Genomic DNA, 12,438 nt, shown 5'->3' on the forward strand with positions numbered 1-12,438 from the left:
TTCACCTCCTACGTGCCTCCTTCCTGGCTCCTACAGAGAACAAAAGAGAGACGGGGGGTGGGTCTGTGCACAGTCATCATTTCTACAGGGGAAAAACCCTCAAAACCTCTAGTCACTTTCCCAAAGGCCCCAACTATCAGGAAACATGTGAAGGCAAAACAATGCCTAGAGAAAATATTACAATAGAATAAAGGCAGCACCATTTTCTATCCATTGTTTTTGTAAGATGAGATCAATCAATATTCACTTTCCCTTTGTTTCAATTTTGATCACTGGTGAATTCTTCCCTTTAGTGATTTGATGATGATGTTGCCTCCCTACTCCTGACTATAAACACATCCTTCTCAGGAAATGGAAAAGAGGTATGTAATTATACTTCAGTGGGGGACATCCATATAGAATAGAGGAGAATCATACTCTCTAAGGGCAACAAAATGTGCTGAGAGCCCCACTCCAATATCCAGGAATCTTGTTTTCTATGGGAAGGATAATTCCATGTTGCTATGTGGGCCAGTCAGAAGAAAGGGGTTGGAAGGACTCTTGCCACTGAAAAGGACAGAAACACAATTCAAATTAGCTTAAGCAAAAATGGCAACATCTTTCTCTCACAGCTGAGAGATTCAAAGAGTCAAGAAGCCTTTGTGCCCAAATGTATCAAAGAATTCAGATGAGGTTGACAAGATTCTTTTCCTTCATCTCATGGCTCTGCTTGCTTCTGAGTGGCTTCCTTTTCTGATAGGCCCTCTCTTCATGATGGCAAGATGGCAGTTGGAAGTTCTAAGATGAAGACATTTCAAAATGAGCTTGCAGTGCTAGAGCAAGAGAGAGGCAGGGCCTTTCCTGGGAGCTCTGGGCTGGTCCATCAGTCAGCAGCATGGGCTGGTTAAGCTGTGGTAATAATTGATCTCAAATCTGAGGTTCAGCACCCATGTTTCCGTTCACATTACATGTCTGACGTGCATCATTGAACCTCAGACACGCAGGATATTGAATGTTCCCCCATTTTATAGCTGCGCCATCCGGAACTTAAGATTTCCTTTATTGCTGCAGCAGAAGGAGAAAACTAGAGAATTGTTCATGGGTTTTTCATTGCTTCAGCCCAGAAGTGACCAATAGTACTCTTTGCACAGAGCTAGCTCAATGACCCTGCCTAACTGCAAGGTGACTAGGAATATGAGGGAGAATTTAGAATGTTTGACGAATATCACCATCCCTGCCATGCCTGGCTTTGGTCACATGCCCATCTTTAGGTCAGGACTGGGGCCAGAGGATGACATACTTCTACTGCTGTGCCTGGGCCATATGTCAACCAAGGGCTGGTGGAGGAAAATCAACATGAACTTTTTCAGAGATCCAGCAGCCCCAGGCCAAGGTCAAGTGTTGACACTCTGCGCGGAGCAGATCTTAACAATCAGAAAGCATAGCTTCAGCCAAGTTTTCCCAAAGTGAAATTTCCATCCAAGGTGAAGTGTGGTGAACTCCAAAGGACATGGAGTTTGTGTCAGTTGAAAGGGAGAGGATATTGGGATTCCTGAGAGTTGACTCAGACCGCATGCCTGGGAAGGCTGCCAAGGGAGGTTGATCACAAACATTTACCAGTGGCCAGGAACAGACAGTTCAGTGGGTGAGACCAGCCTGTTTTTAGCAATGGTCCTGTGCATCCTCTACTTTGTGGAAAAAAGTGATAGTGTGTGGTAGGCAGAATAATGGTGCCTACACCAATAATGGTCTCCATAATGGTGTCTACACGAATAATGGTCCCCATAATGGTGTCTACAACCTAATACCCAAGAACTGTGACTATGTTAGTTTTCATGATGAAGAGGAATGAAGGTTACTGATGGAATTGGGTTTGCTGATCATCTGATTTTGAGATGAGGAGATTATCCTGGACTATGAAGGTAGGCCCAATGTAATCACAGGAGTCCTTGTAAGTGGAAGAAGGAAGCCAAAGAGAGAACCAAAGAGATGGCAATGTGAGATCTTGCTGGCTTTGAAGGTGAAGGACAAAGACCATGAGCCAAACAGTGAAGGTGGATAGTCTCTAGAAACTTGAAAAAGCAAGGAAACAGGTTCTTCTTTGACACCCCCAAAAGGAAGTCCACTCTTTCCAACACTGATTTTAGTCCAGAGAGACCTCTATGACACTTCTAATCTCCAGAACTATAAAATAATACATTTGTGTCATTTTAAGCCACTAAGTTTGTTTTAATTTGTCACAGCAGTAATGGGAAAATACCATACTATGGCCTGAGGTTTTCTCAGCCTCTGCCCAGAAAGTGCTAGGATAGAGGGGTCTTGATATGATTAGACTCTCGGGACCAGGGCAGATTGGTGGAAACCTCCCAGGCTGACCTCAGGAGAGGAAAGGGACCACAGGCTAGACAAGGAGGGTAGATACTCATAGTTCCCATGATTGGAAAGTAGACTAAAACCAAAGAAGATACCAGAGAACAAGGTCCTTCTTGGCCTGCGGCCTGCTTCCTGTGGTCAAAGCAGTCCAGAGTTTGGTTGTCATTTTACTGCCATTTTCACCTGAAATATGGCCATCAAATTAGAACATACTAAAAAAGAAAACAAAATACAAAAAAATCACTGGATATTTTCCCTCCAAGACAAGGCAGATGGAGAATTCCAAGAACTCTGATTGGACCAGCCAAGAAGCCAGGGCCAACCCAAAGACCTTGAAGTAAATGAGTCCAAGTTGAGAGTCACAGACCCGGCCTGACCTTTAGAAAGGTGACTTTGTTAATAAACCTCACATAAATTAACCCTTAATCTATATCATGGTCATATGGGAGACAACTGTGAAAACAATACTGATTTATGGACAGCTGATACGCTTATATACATGCCAATGCACACCTATGTACACACCCATACAGACAGCTCAAACTTCAGTTGCTCCAATTACCTTGTCTGCTCAGAAGAATGAAGAATCAAATGGATTTCCCCCTCCCACCTTTGAGAATTGCCCCTGTGCCCAGGTAGACTACAAACAGGGCCAGAGGAATGAGGCTTCAATAGTTGGTAAAGGGAATCAGAACTCATCATTGCTCTGAGAGGAATAAAAAGTGAATGCTGTAATCATTTCACAGAGGCTGGGTAACCTTCGTGCTATGAGCTAATGGTGCCAGTCTGGTTCGTAGGCAAACATGTATTCACATTAAGCTTGAACTTGAGTGCCTGTCTATCTATTAGTTACCAGCATCTAAGTCACCCAAGGCAGACAAACCAGTCCGACATATGGATTGCATTAGCAACCTGACTGGCAGTTACCCTTACCCAGCAAAGGGAGGGAATCAACCTACTCATAGAGGCCAAAGTATTTTCAGTGCCAGAAACAGCTCTGCTTCAGGATGGCTGAAGCTGACAACTGATGAAATGATTGGCCACCCCTGCCAAATACCCACTATACCTGGTTTATGGCCAGGAGAAGGCTTCATGACTCCAGGACTTTTGCGACCAGATTTTGCTAAGTAGACATTTGTAAACGTAATGCATAAGATAGAGGAAACCCATGTCTACTGAGCATCAATTTGCCAGGTGCACATCTATAATCTAATTTCATCACCACAGCAACACTCTGAAGCTGATGCTATTCTTAGAACTCAGAAAAGCAGCCTACTAAGGTTAAGTAAGTTGCACAAATTGCACAGCAAAGCAAGTAGCAGAGCCCACACTGATCTCCTTGGGTCATCTTCACTAGGTACTGAAGTCTCCTTTTAAAAGAAGACCCACTCAAAGGGAGGAAAAATTGAATGGGAAGCAATCAGAGAGGGAGACAAACCGTAAGAGACTCTTAACTATGGGAAAGACACTGAGGGTTGTTGGAAGATGGGTGATGGGGGGATGGGGTAGCTGGGTAATGGGCATTAAGGAGGGCACATGATGTGATATGCAACCAATGAATTACTGAACTCTACCTCTGAAACAAATGATGTTCTGTATGTTTCCTGGTTGAATTTAAGTTAAAAATTTTTTTTTAATAAAAAAAAAAAACCACTCCTCTTGCTGATTTTTCTGTATGATCTGAATAAACTTTCTTTTCTTTCCATCTCTGGAATACAATTTTCCAGTAACTGAATATGAAAGAGGATAGAGTAAAAAAAAAAAAAGGGTAGAGTATGTATTTTCATTGGACACTTCAAAGATGAGTGACATAAATTCTAGTGTGGTCAGGTAGCAGGAGCTCTGAATTCAGTTTCAGAAGTCTGGTATGTCGGGGTCAGCTCTTAATCAATTATGAGGGTAAACTATTTAGTATTGCTAATCCTTAACATGGTCATTTGTAAAATAAAAATAACACTTACTATACATCACCGGATTGTTATGAGGACTGAATGGAATAATAGATGCAAAATTTCCATGTATTTCTTAAGTGTTTTGAGCTCACAGAAGCAGGAATATACCAGTTAAAACTCTGTATTGTTATTTTCAAAACCATAACAGCCAGAAGTCTACACCTTTCGTACAATTAGGTTCATCTTCGGATACTCCATTAACTTTGGAAATGAGTTCTAGAGGAGTAATCATAATATTAGCTACATTTATTGAGAGCCTCCCCTGCATACATTATTTCTAGTCCCCAGAGCTCACTCATTCAAGCAGATATTATTGTCCATAATTATAACTTGAAAAACGAAGACCCAGAGGTTAAGTAACTTACTCAAGTGATGGAAGCAGGGCGGGAATTCAGGTGTGTCTAATCCAAAATCTATGCTCTGTGCCTTGAATTTCTTAGGAAAGCATTACCATGATGTTATAATTTATAATATAATTTTTATTTTTAAATTACTTATTTAAATAGAACAAATATATAGCCTGGGGGGTAGGGTCTGTCGTAAAGAGTCTGCACCAGTTTCTAATTCCTGCTGTATTTTCTGCTGATCCTTCATCCCTGCTCTCTCCCTTTTTACACTTGGATACACAGACAAATGTTCTGTACGAGATAAAATGGGTCAGATCCTGCCAAAACCAACACATCCAGGTTGTAAGGTGGTCCGAGCTTGTGTTCCCACTGACCCTTGTCCTGGTTGGCCCTGGTGAGGGGCTGCCCGCGCTCCCTGAGGTTAGGTCGGTGTGTAGGGCAAAGTGCAAATTGCGTGATACACAGGCAAAGCCCATCGAGTCCTACACATAAATGCTCCCACTCCCCTTCACCTTGCTGGACTTTCTACTTAGCTTTTATTTTAGTTTTTTAAGTGAACATCCAAAGTAGAGAAAGAGTCCAGCTAGATCACAGGATGGAAATGCAGTATCAGTGTGGGATGGAATGTCTTCAGGCAGAAAGAAGCCCCACTGAGCCATCTTCCTCCCCAGTCCCAGACCTGTCTGACTTCGATGGAAAAGAGCATAGCATAGTGGAAGGAAAATAGATGGGCTGTGGTCTGTGCTTGGATGCATATTCCAACAGTCTTTTTAACGTTGGTTAGACAAATGTCTCAACCTCTTTGGTCTTCAGTTTTATCATCTCTAGTAGAGGAATAACTCTCAGAGTTATTGTGAGGCTTAGCTGATGCATGTGAGAGACAACGTGGTAACCGACACAGAGAAAGCGCTTCTTAAATTGGTTGGGTAAGGAGAAGGTGAATAAATTCTCACCTCAGCTGGAGAAGGCCTGGTGTGTCCCACAGACTGTGACTCTGGGATGGACCAGAAACATCATATTCCCATAGAATGGTCCTCATATGACCCAGAAATGCCTTTCTTGATTGCCTGCCAAGGTGTGACAAGACTGGGCATGACTCAGACCCTGAGGTTCTCCAAGGAATGGTACCCATTCCTCTATGGTACCCAATGCCCTCTATGTGACCTCTGTTTAGTAAAGTGTTTTCTCAGACTGTTGTGCGGGGGGCCATGTGAGTCGCCATCACGTGGAGTGCCTTTCAAAACACTTATGGTTGGGCTCCACCCAGATCTACAGACAGAGCACCTCTTAGGTGGGTGTGAGGTGGGAATTTGCATCCTTGATCCTCTCTGTGTTCGGAGCCTCACAGAATTAACCAAGTTTAGACTGGGCGAGAGGACTGAAGAAATAAGACTCCAGGGAGGTGGTACAGCTGAGCATTCCTCCGAGAGCCTTCTCTGCTGAATTCCCAAGGGTAAACAGTCCAGGCCCTGCAGGTTTCTTCTCCCCACCAAAGAGAAAAGACTTTTGGACAGAGAGAAGAGTTTTCCAGGCTTTTCTTTAATACCCAGGCCTTTCCCTGGGCTCTTCTACTAATTATAGTTGTATACAAAGCTCTGTTAGGAGCTAGAGCCATGAGGAAGAATAAAACACAGTCCATATCTGGAATGCTGACATATAAGTGATGAGTGGCCCTTAATAAAATCATTTAGGAGAGCACAGATTATGACAAAGTTGTGGCGGGTTAAAAATGGCTCCAGTGCAAGGTTTCATGTAGTCTCTGCCTTGTATGGCTCATTCCCTACACACCAGGAACTCTGCTTCTTTATCGTTCCAGCAAGGGATGTGAGTATGGCTAAGCCAAGATGAAGTCCTTAGAGGACCAGGGGTATGTTTGGGGGAAGGACACACTGTCAAGTGTCATGAGCTTTGCCCTAGAGGACTCTGTGCCCTTTGGAGAATGAGGGGTCATGGAAGGAAGAGGAAAAGGCACAAGGATGGCTCACATTCAAGCAGATGCACACACTCAGGACTCTTCTAAGGTGAGGGTAAACATTCTGACAAGCAGCATTCATTCTCCCTCTCCTTCCCGATTCCAGAGGGGCCGACGTGGCTCTGGCACTGTCATGAGGAGAACAAAATCCCAATGTTTCTGCCTCATCCCAAAGCCACATCTAGACATCTATTTAATTTTGAAAACCACCTTAACTTCTCTGAGGTTCATTTTTTTAATCTGCAAAATGCAGAAGATACATTTTTACCTCACAGGTTGGTTGTAACAGATAGTATAATTTAAATGAAAGTGCTATAGAAACCGGAATGTGCCATCCATGGTTTTTTCTTAAATCCACAACTCCTGTTTCACATCAGATAATAAAAATTTGAGGTGTAACTTTTGTTATTTCTCACAGCTCCTGACACAGATCCACAGAATATGTTAGAAGCCTATACAGATAATTCTTTCATATGCTACTCCTCTCAACAAGCCAAAGAAACAGTCCTGCTCTGTCATATTCTAGGCTAGGAGCTTGATGTCTTAGGAATACTTTACAGAGAAGTCAACATTTCAGAAGACCTGATGTCATTAGAATCCATACTTAATTTCCTACTCTTAGTTTCATCAGTCATCAAGTCTTGGAAGAAACAGGTCTGTGACTCAGAATGGTGAGGGAAAGGCAAAGAAGCATGGGGGCGGTCAGAGGGGGACACTTTCCTGCTAGTGGCACTTTCAGCTAAAAAAAACTTTCAAGGCCGTTGCTCCCCACAGAGACCTGGTCCGTGGGGCCGGCCCAGGGTTGCTTGGAGGAGCTATGAATCCTCATTCACTTGACCAAACAGCCAAGCCTCCCAGGAAAAAAACATCCCCACCACTCACACTCTTCAATGCAGGGGACTTCGGCCAGAAGGGGTTGGGGCCTATGGTGACCCGTCCTGGTTCTTGTGCCCTCAGGAAGTCCATCCCAGAGGCTGTAGCATAGTTGGTCTGGCCTCCAGATTGACAGGCCCAAACTGCTCCTGCCTCATATCCAGAACGTCCTCAAGAAAAAGCTTGCAGGGGTGAGGGGGTGGAGGGTTGGGGGTAGTGCCCCAACCAGGCAGAAACCGGCTGCCTGACTAGAGCTAGAGCTAACGGCTGGCAATAGTGAAGGCTGATGAGTCACCAGAGAGGTTTCTAACCCCTTCTTACATCCTGAGAATGGCCGTGGTTACTCATTTGCATCGGCACACCTCTATTTTGGGCAGGTCTTTTTGGAGTTGGGGTTTCTTGGAGTGTGCGTTAACTATTCTGTGTCTCTGGAGGCCCCCTCCATTCGGATCTGGCACCTTGGCCTGCCAAGTTGCCTTGGCAACACTAGCTACTCACCACATCAGAAAGGGGTGGGACTCCCAAAACAGGCCTTACTTCATCACTTTCTTTTTCAAGTTGCTCAGATTCTCTTCTACTGAGATAATATAATTAAATGCTGGCCGCTGGGCTCCATGCCTGGCACGTGGAAGCAGCCACATCATTGACAGTTCCATTTCCTTCCCCCTTTGTGGAGGTCACAAAGGTTGGCAAACTCCAAAGGCACATGTGATTCTGTCTTCCCCTCTCCTCACGGAGGCAGGCTGTTACAAAATGGTGTGCTCAGGGAAGCTCACCATCAGGGAAGCTCGTGCTACTCAAGGTGGAGCGGTGGTCCGTGGAGCGGCAGCATCTGGGAGATGTGCAGAGCCATCAGCCCACCCCCACCCACTGAATCCGAACCCACATTTTAACAAGATCTCCGCTGATGCGTGTGCGCGTTCACATGGGGGAAGCACCAAGCCACACCAGGCACAGAGGCTCGGCTGAGCCTGGCCACACAGCACCAGAAGGAACACCCCAGGGTTAGAGGAGTAAAAGCTCTGATGAGTAAGGTGGTCAATGCTGTCCCACCAGCGTCCCACCATGCAGGAATGAAAGGCCCTCTCGGACAACCTGTGGGCAGTCATGACGGCCCTCAGACACGTCATTCGAGGCCATGCCCCTTGCCTGACAGCCTTGGCATGTCTGTCCAATACATTCCTGGGTGCCCACACAGAGCCCACTGTGCACCCCAGACTTCCCGCAGGCTCCGTGGGGCAAGACAAGGTGGATCCCCTACGCGAACTTGGCGGACAGAACCTGAATTCAGCAAGGTGTCAGAGGCCAGAAGCCATGTCGTCCTTTTCATGACACACCTACAGCAGCCACACTGCCCTCCAGAGCAGAATCAACTCAGCTCAGAGAATCTGAATGAGGGCCCATGGAAAGATAGCCAGGAGCATGGACTGGGAGGAAGGCAAGAGAAAAACGGTCCAAGGGTTGGTGGGTTTGTGGGTGAGATTGCTTCTCCATTTGGAACACTGAAGATTTCATTGTCTTTGACATTTCAACTTTCTTTCATTTGCAGGATGTCTCTCCCATTTTCTCAATGGCTTTCCTAATTATCATCCAGCTCATAAGATACTTGCTCACCCATGCACAGAAGCTCTGTGGCATCATGGGGGGTGGGCGCAGACTGTGCTGCTGATGTCATCAAGCTCTCTGCAGGCGACACTACGGAAAAGGACTTGCTAGTATTCGTGGGTGCTAAGATTTCCCAATTTCTTCTAACTGCCTACCTCACAGGAAGCCCCAGAATAGCTCCCGCGCATAGCAAAGCCCTTGCCACGCTTGGAAGACAAGGGCAAAACTATGAAGAAGCAGAACAATGTCATTGTCCTAAGACTGGGTTTATATGTCGTTCTTCCTGCTAATCCACCTGCAGCCCGAGCAGCCGTTTAGTGCTGGGGGGACGGTGGCGCTCAGCAGCAGGCGAACCTGGGGTTGCCGGCGTACACCAGGAACCGCAGCTCACACTCCCAGAGCACACAACTGTGCGGGGAATAGACCGGTGTGTCCTGGTTCATCCTCATGACATCCAGGAAAAGACCAAGGGGAGAAATGTCATTTTAGAGGTGATGAATCTGGTGTAAGATTTACTGAACAACTTCCTCCTCTATCATTATTATCACCTTGACCATCACTGTTATTACAGACAACACATGATTTTGGAGGGCTGACTCTGCAGATAGAATTCGCATCCTCAAGGAGTTTATATTATGGAGATCTGAATTAAAATCTCTCCTTATTACGAGACCAGATGGGGCAAAATCCCCAAGGAAACAAATTATGCTCTTTCAAGGGGAGCAAAATCTATTCTCTGATAACACAGTTGTTGGCTGGGCGTTTTTTGTTTTTTGGGGTTTTTTTCCCTTTAAATAAAATTACACTCATCTACACTGAAAAAGACCAAATCTCTCTTTTGAGTCTCATAGGCCTACCTGGAGTGATGTGTTCTCTGCTAGAACAATCCAGCTGCAACCAGGGTGGCAGCTGGGGAAAGACAGAGGCTCACACTCACAAAAGAGGCCTCTGACTCAGGAAGGAAGTGGCTCCCAAGATGTGCGAACTAGGAACACAGCTGTTCCACCTCGAGATCCAAGGAAGATGTTGCCAAGGGCCAGACATGCTTGGCCCTTTTCTTTTCTTTCCCTTCCTGTTCAAACAATAGAACTTTGCTCTTCCCTAGTCTCATCCTCCCATCTCCCAACCATTTCTTCCTTCCTTCCTCCTGCCCTCCCTTCTCTTTTTCCTTTTCTTTTTTTTCTTTTCTTTCCTTTCCTTTCCTATCCTTTCTCCTTTCCTTTCTCTTTTCCTTTCCTTTCCTTTCTTCCCTCTACCCTCCCTCCCTTCCTTCCTTCCTGAGATAAACTTTATTTTTTAGATTTACAGAAAAATTGAGCAGAAAATAAAGAGTTCCCATATACTTCTGATCGTCCCCTCCCCACACAGGGTTTCTGCTATTATCAACATCTTGCATTAGTGTGGTATACTTGCTATAATTGATGAGCCAGTATCGATGCACTATTACCTGAAGTCCATAATTTATATTAGGGTGCACTCTTTGTGCTGTACAGTTCTATGAGCTTTGACAATTGTGCAATATCATGCCTCTGTCATTATATACTGAAGAGTTTCATTGCCCTCAGAATCCCCATGCTCCACATATTTATCCCTCTTTTCTCTCAAGTTCTTGGTGACCACTGGTCTTGTTATCATCTCTATAGGTTTGTCTTTTCCAGACTATCAAACAGTTGGAATCATATGGTATGTAGTCTTTTCAGACTGGCTCCTTTCACTTAGCAACATGCATTTAAGTTTTTTCCATTAGAAGACATGGAGGAAACTTAAATGCATGTTGCTAAGTGAAAGAAGCCATTCTTTACTTTTCATTGCTGAATAATATTCCATTGTGGCGACACAGCAAAGTTTGTTTATCCATTCATTTACCATAATTTATTTTTTGCTTCTCTGTTCTTGAATTAGTTCTCAAGAGTATTTTTTACTTCCATATCATGTCTTTAATGAGTCGCTGTGAATTTCGTATCTCTCTCTAGTAGCGTATATGACTACTGTTCCTACCTCCATGAATATGACAGTCGGGCTCCAAGTGTTTCTGGTTGGCAGTTTTAGTGCCAGTGGTAGACTTGGCAAATGATATATGTTTTTATTTTATTTTATTTTATTTATTTATTTGACAGAGACAGAGATCACAAGTAGGCAGAGAGGCAGGCGGGGGTGGGGGGGGAAGCAGGCTCCCTGCTGAGCAGAGAGCCTGATGCGGGGCTCGATCCCAGGACCCTGAGATCATGACTTGAGCCGAAGGCAGAGGCTTTAACCCACTGAGCCACCCAGGCGCCCCTGCAAATGGTATTTGAACACATACTTATAGCCAATGGAATATGTTTAAGATGGCATGCCCACAATTACACAATGAACTGGCCACTTGGGCTAAGAGTGAGTGCCTGGATGTTCCAAGCAGTGAAACCTCCACAACTAGAATTTGAAATTAAATATCTTCCAGAATGGAGTGGAAGCCTTGTCACCATCCATGAAATGGAAACATGAAATATTATAGCAACTAAAGGGAATATTGCCCAGTAACAGGCTGATGGTATTGGCCACATTTCCATAGCACCGAGAAAGTTTCAATGGGGTCAGAGATAACCATGTTTAGGTAATATGCTAATCTGGAGGCAAATACAGTTTCATTTAAACTTAAAACGTATAAAAATGCCCCTATCAAGAAAGTCTATGAATATTACTTTGGTCTATAAACATTTTTGTGGTACCTGGGTGGCTTAGTCGGGTAAGCAATCTGCCTTCGGCTCAGGTCATGATCCCATGAGCTGGGAGAGAGGCAGATGGAGAGGGAGACTCCCTGCTGAGCAGGAAGCCTGATGTGGGGCTTGATCCCAGGACCCTGAGAGATCAAGGAGAGATCTGGGGCTCAAGTTGGGTCAATCAAAGAAAAGGTTTAGTCTCTTCGATTATGGCTAGATTTGGAAGAATTAAACTTTCATGCCATATTTTATACCCTGGACATTAAGTTCTCCCTAGAATGAGAACAATGAAACAGATGTATATGGGGGAGAAACAGTCTTCTTATCTTTTCTGGCTCCTGTTTCCAAGAATTTTCTTGAAGTGAACATTATGATTATCTCCTCAACTTTTATTTTTTCCTTCATTTGGTAACCCCTCAGTTTTTTTACTTTGATATCCACAGCTATTTCAAACCTCCTTTGGAAATGGTTTAAGTCCATAGTTAAATGACTCTGGCCTAAGTTTATCAGAATACTATTCCCTGGGCAATGGTGTTGGTTTAGAGATGGGTGGGAACACTAAGGGGATAGAGGAATGAACAGAGGAAAATGATTATTAAAGGATTCAAGGAGCCAGGCTTCCTTATTTTTTTTGGAGC

Source organism: Enhydra lutris, unplaced genomic scaffold, assembly GCF_002288905.1.
Source record: "Enhydra lutris kenyoni isolate GAN:26980312 unplaced genomic scaffold, ASM228890v2 scaffoldscaffold40, whole genome shotgun sequence".
NCBI classification, from domain to species: domain Eukaryota; kingdom Metazoa; phylum Chordata; class Mammalia; order Carnivora; family Mustelidae; genus Enhydra; species Enhydra lutris.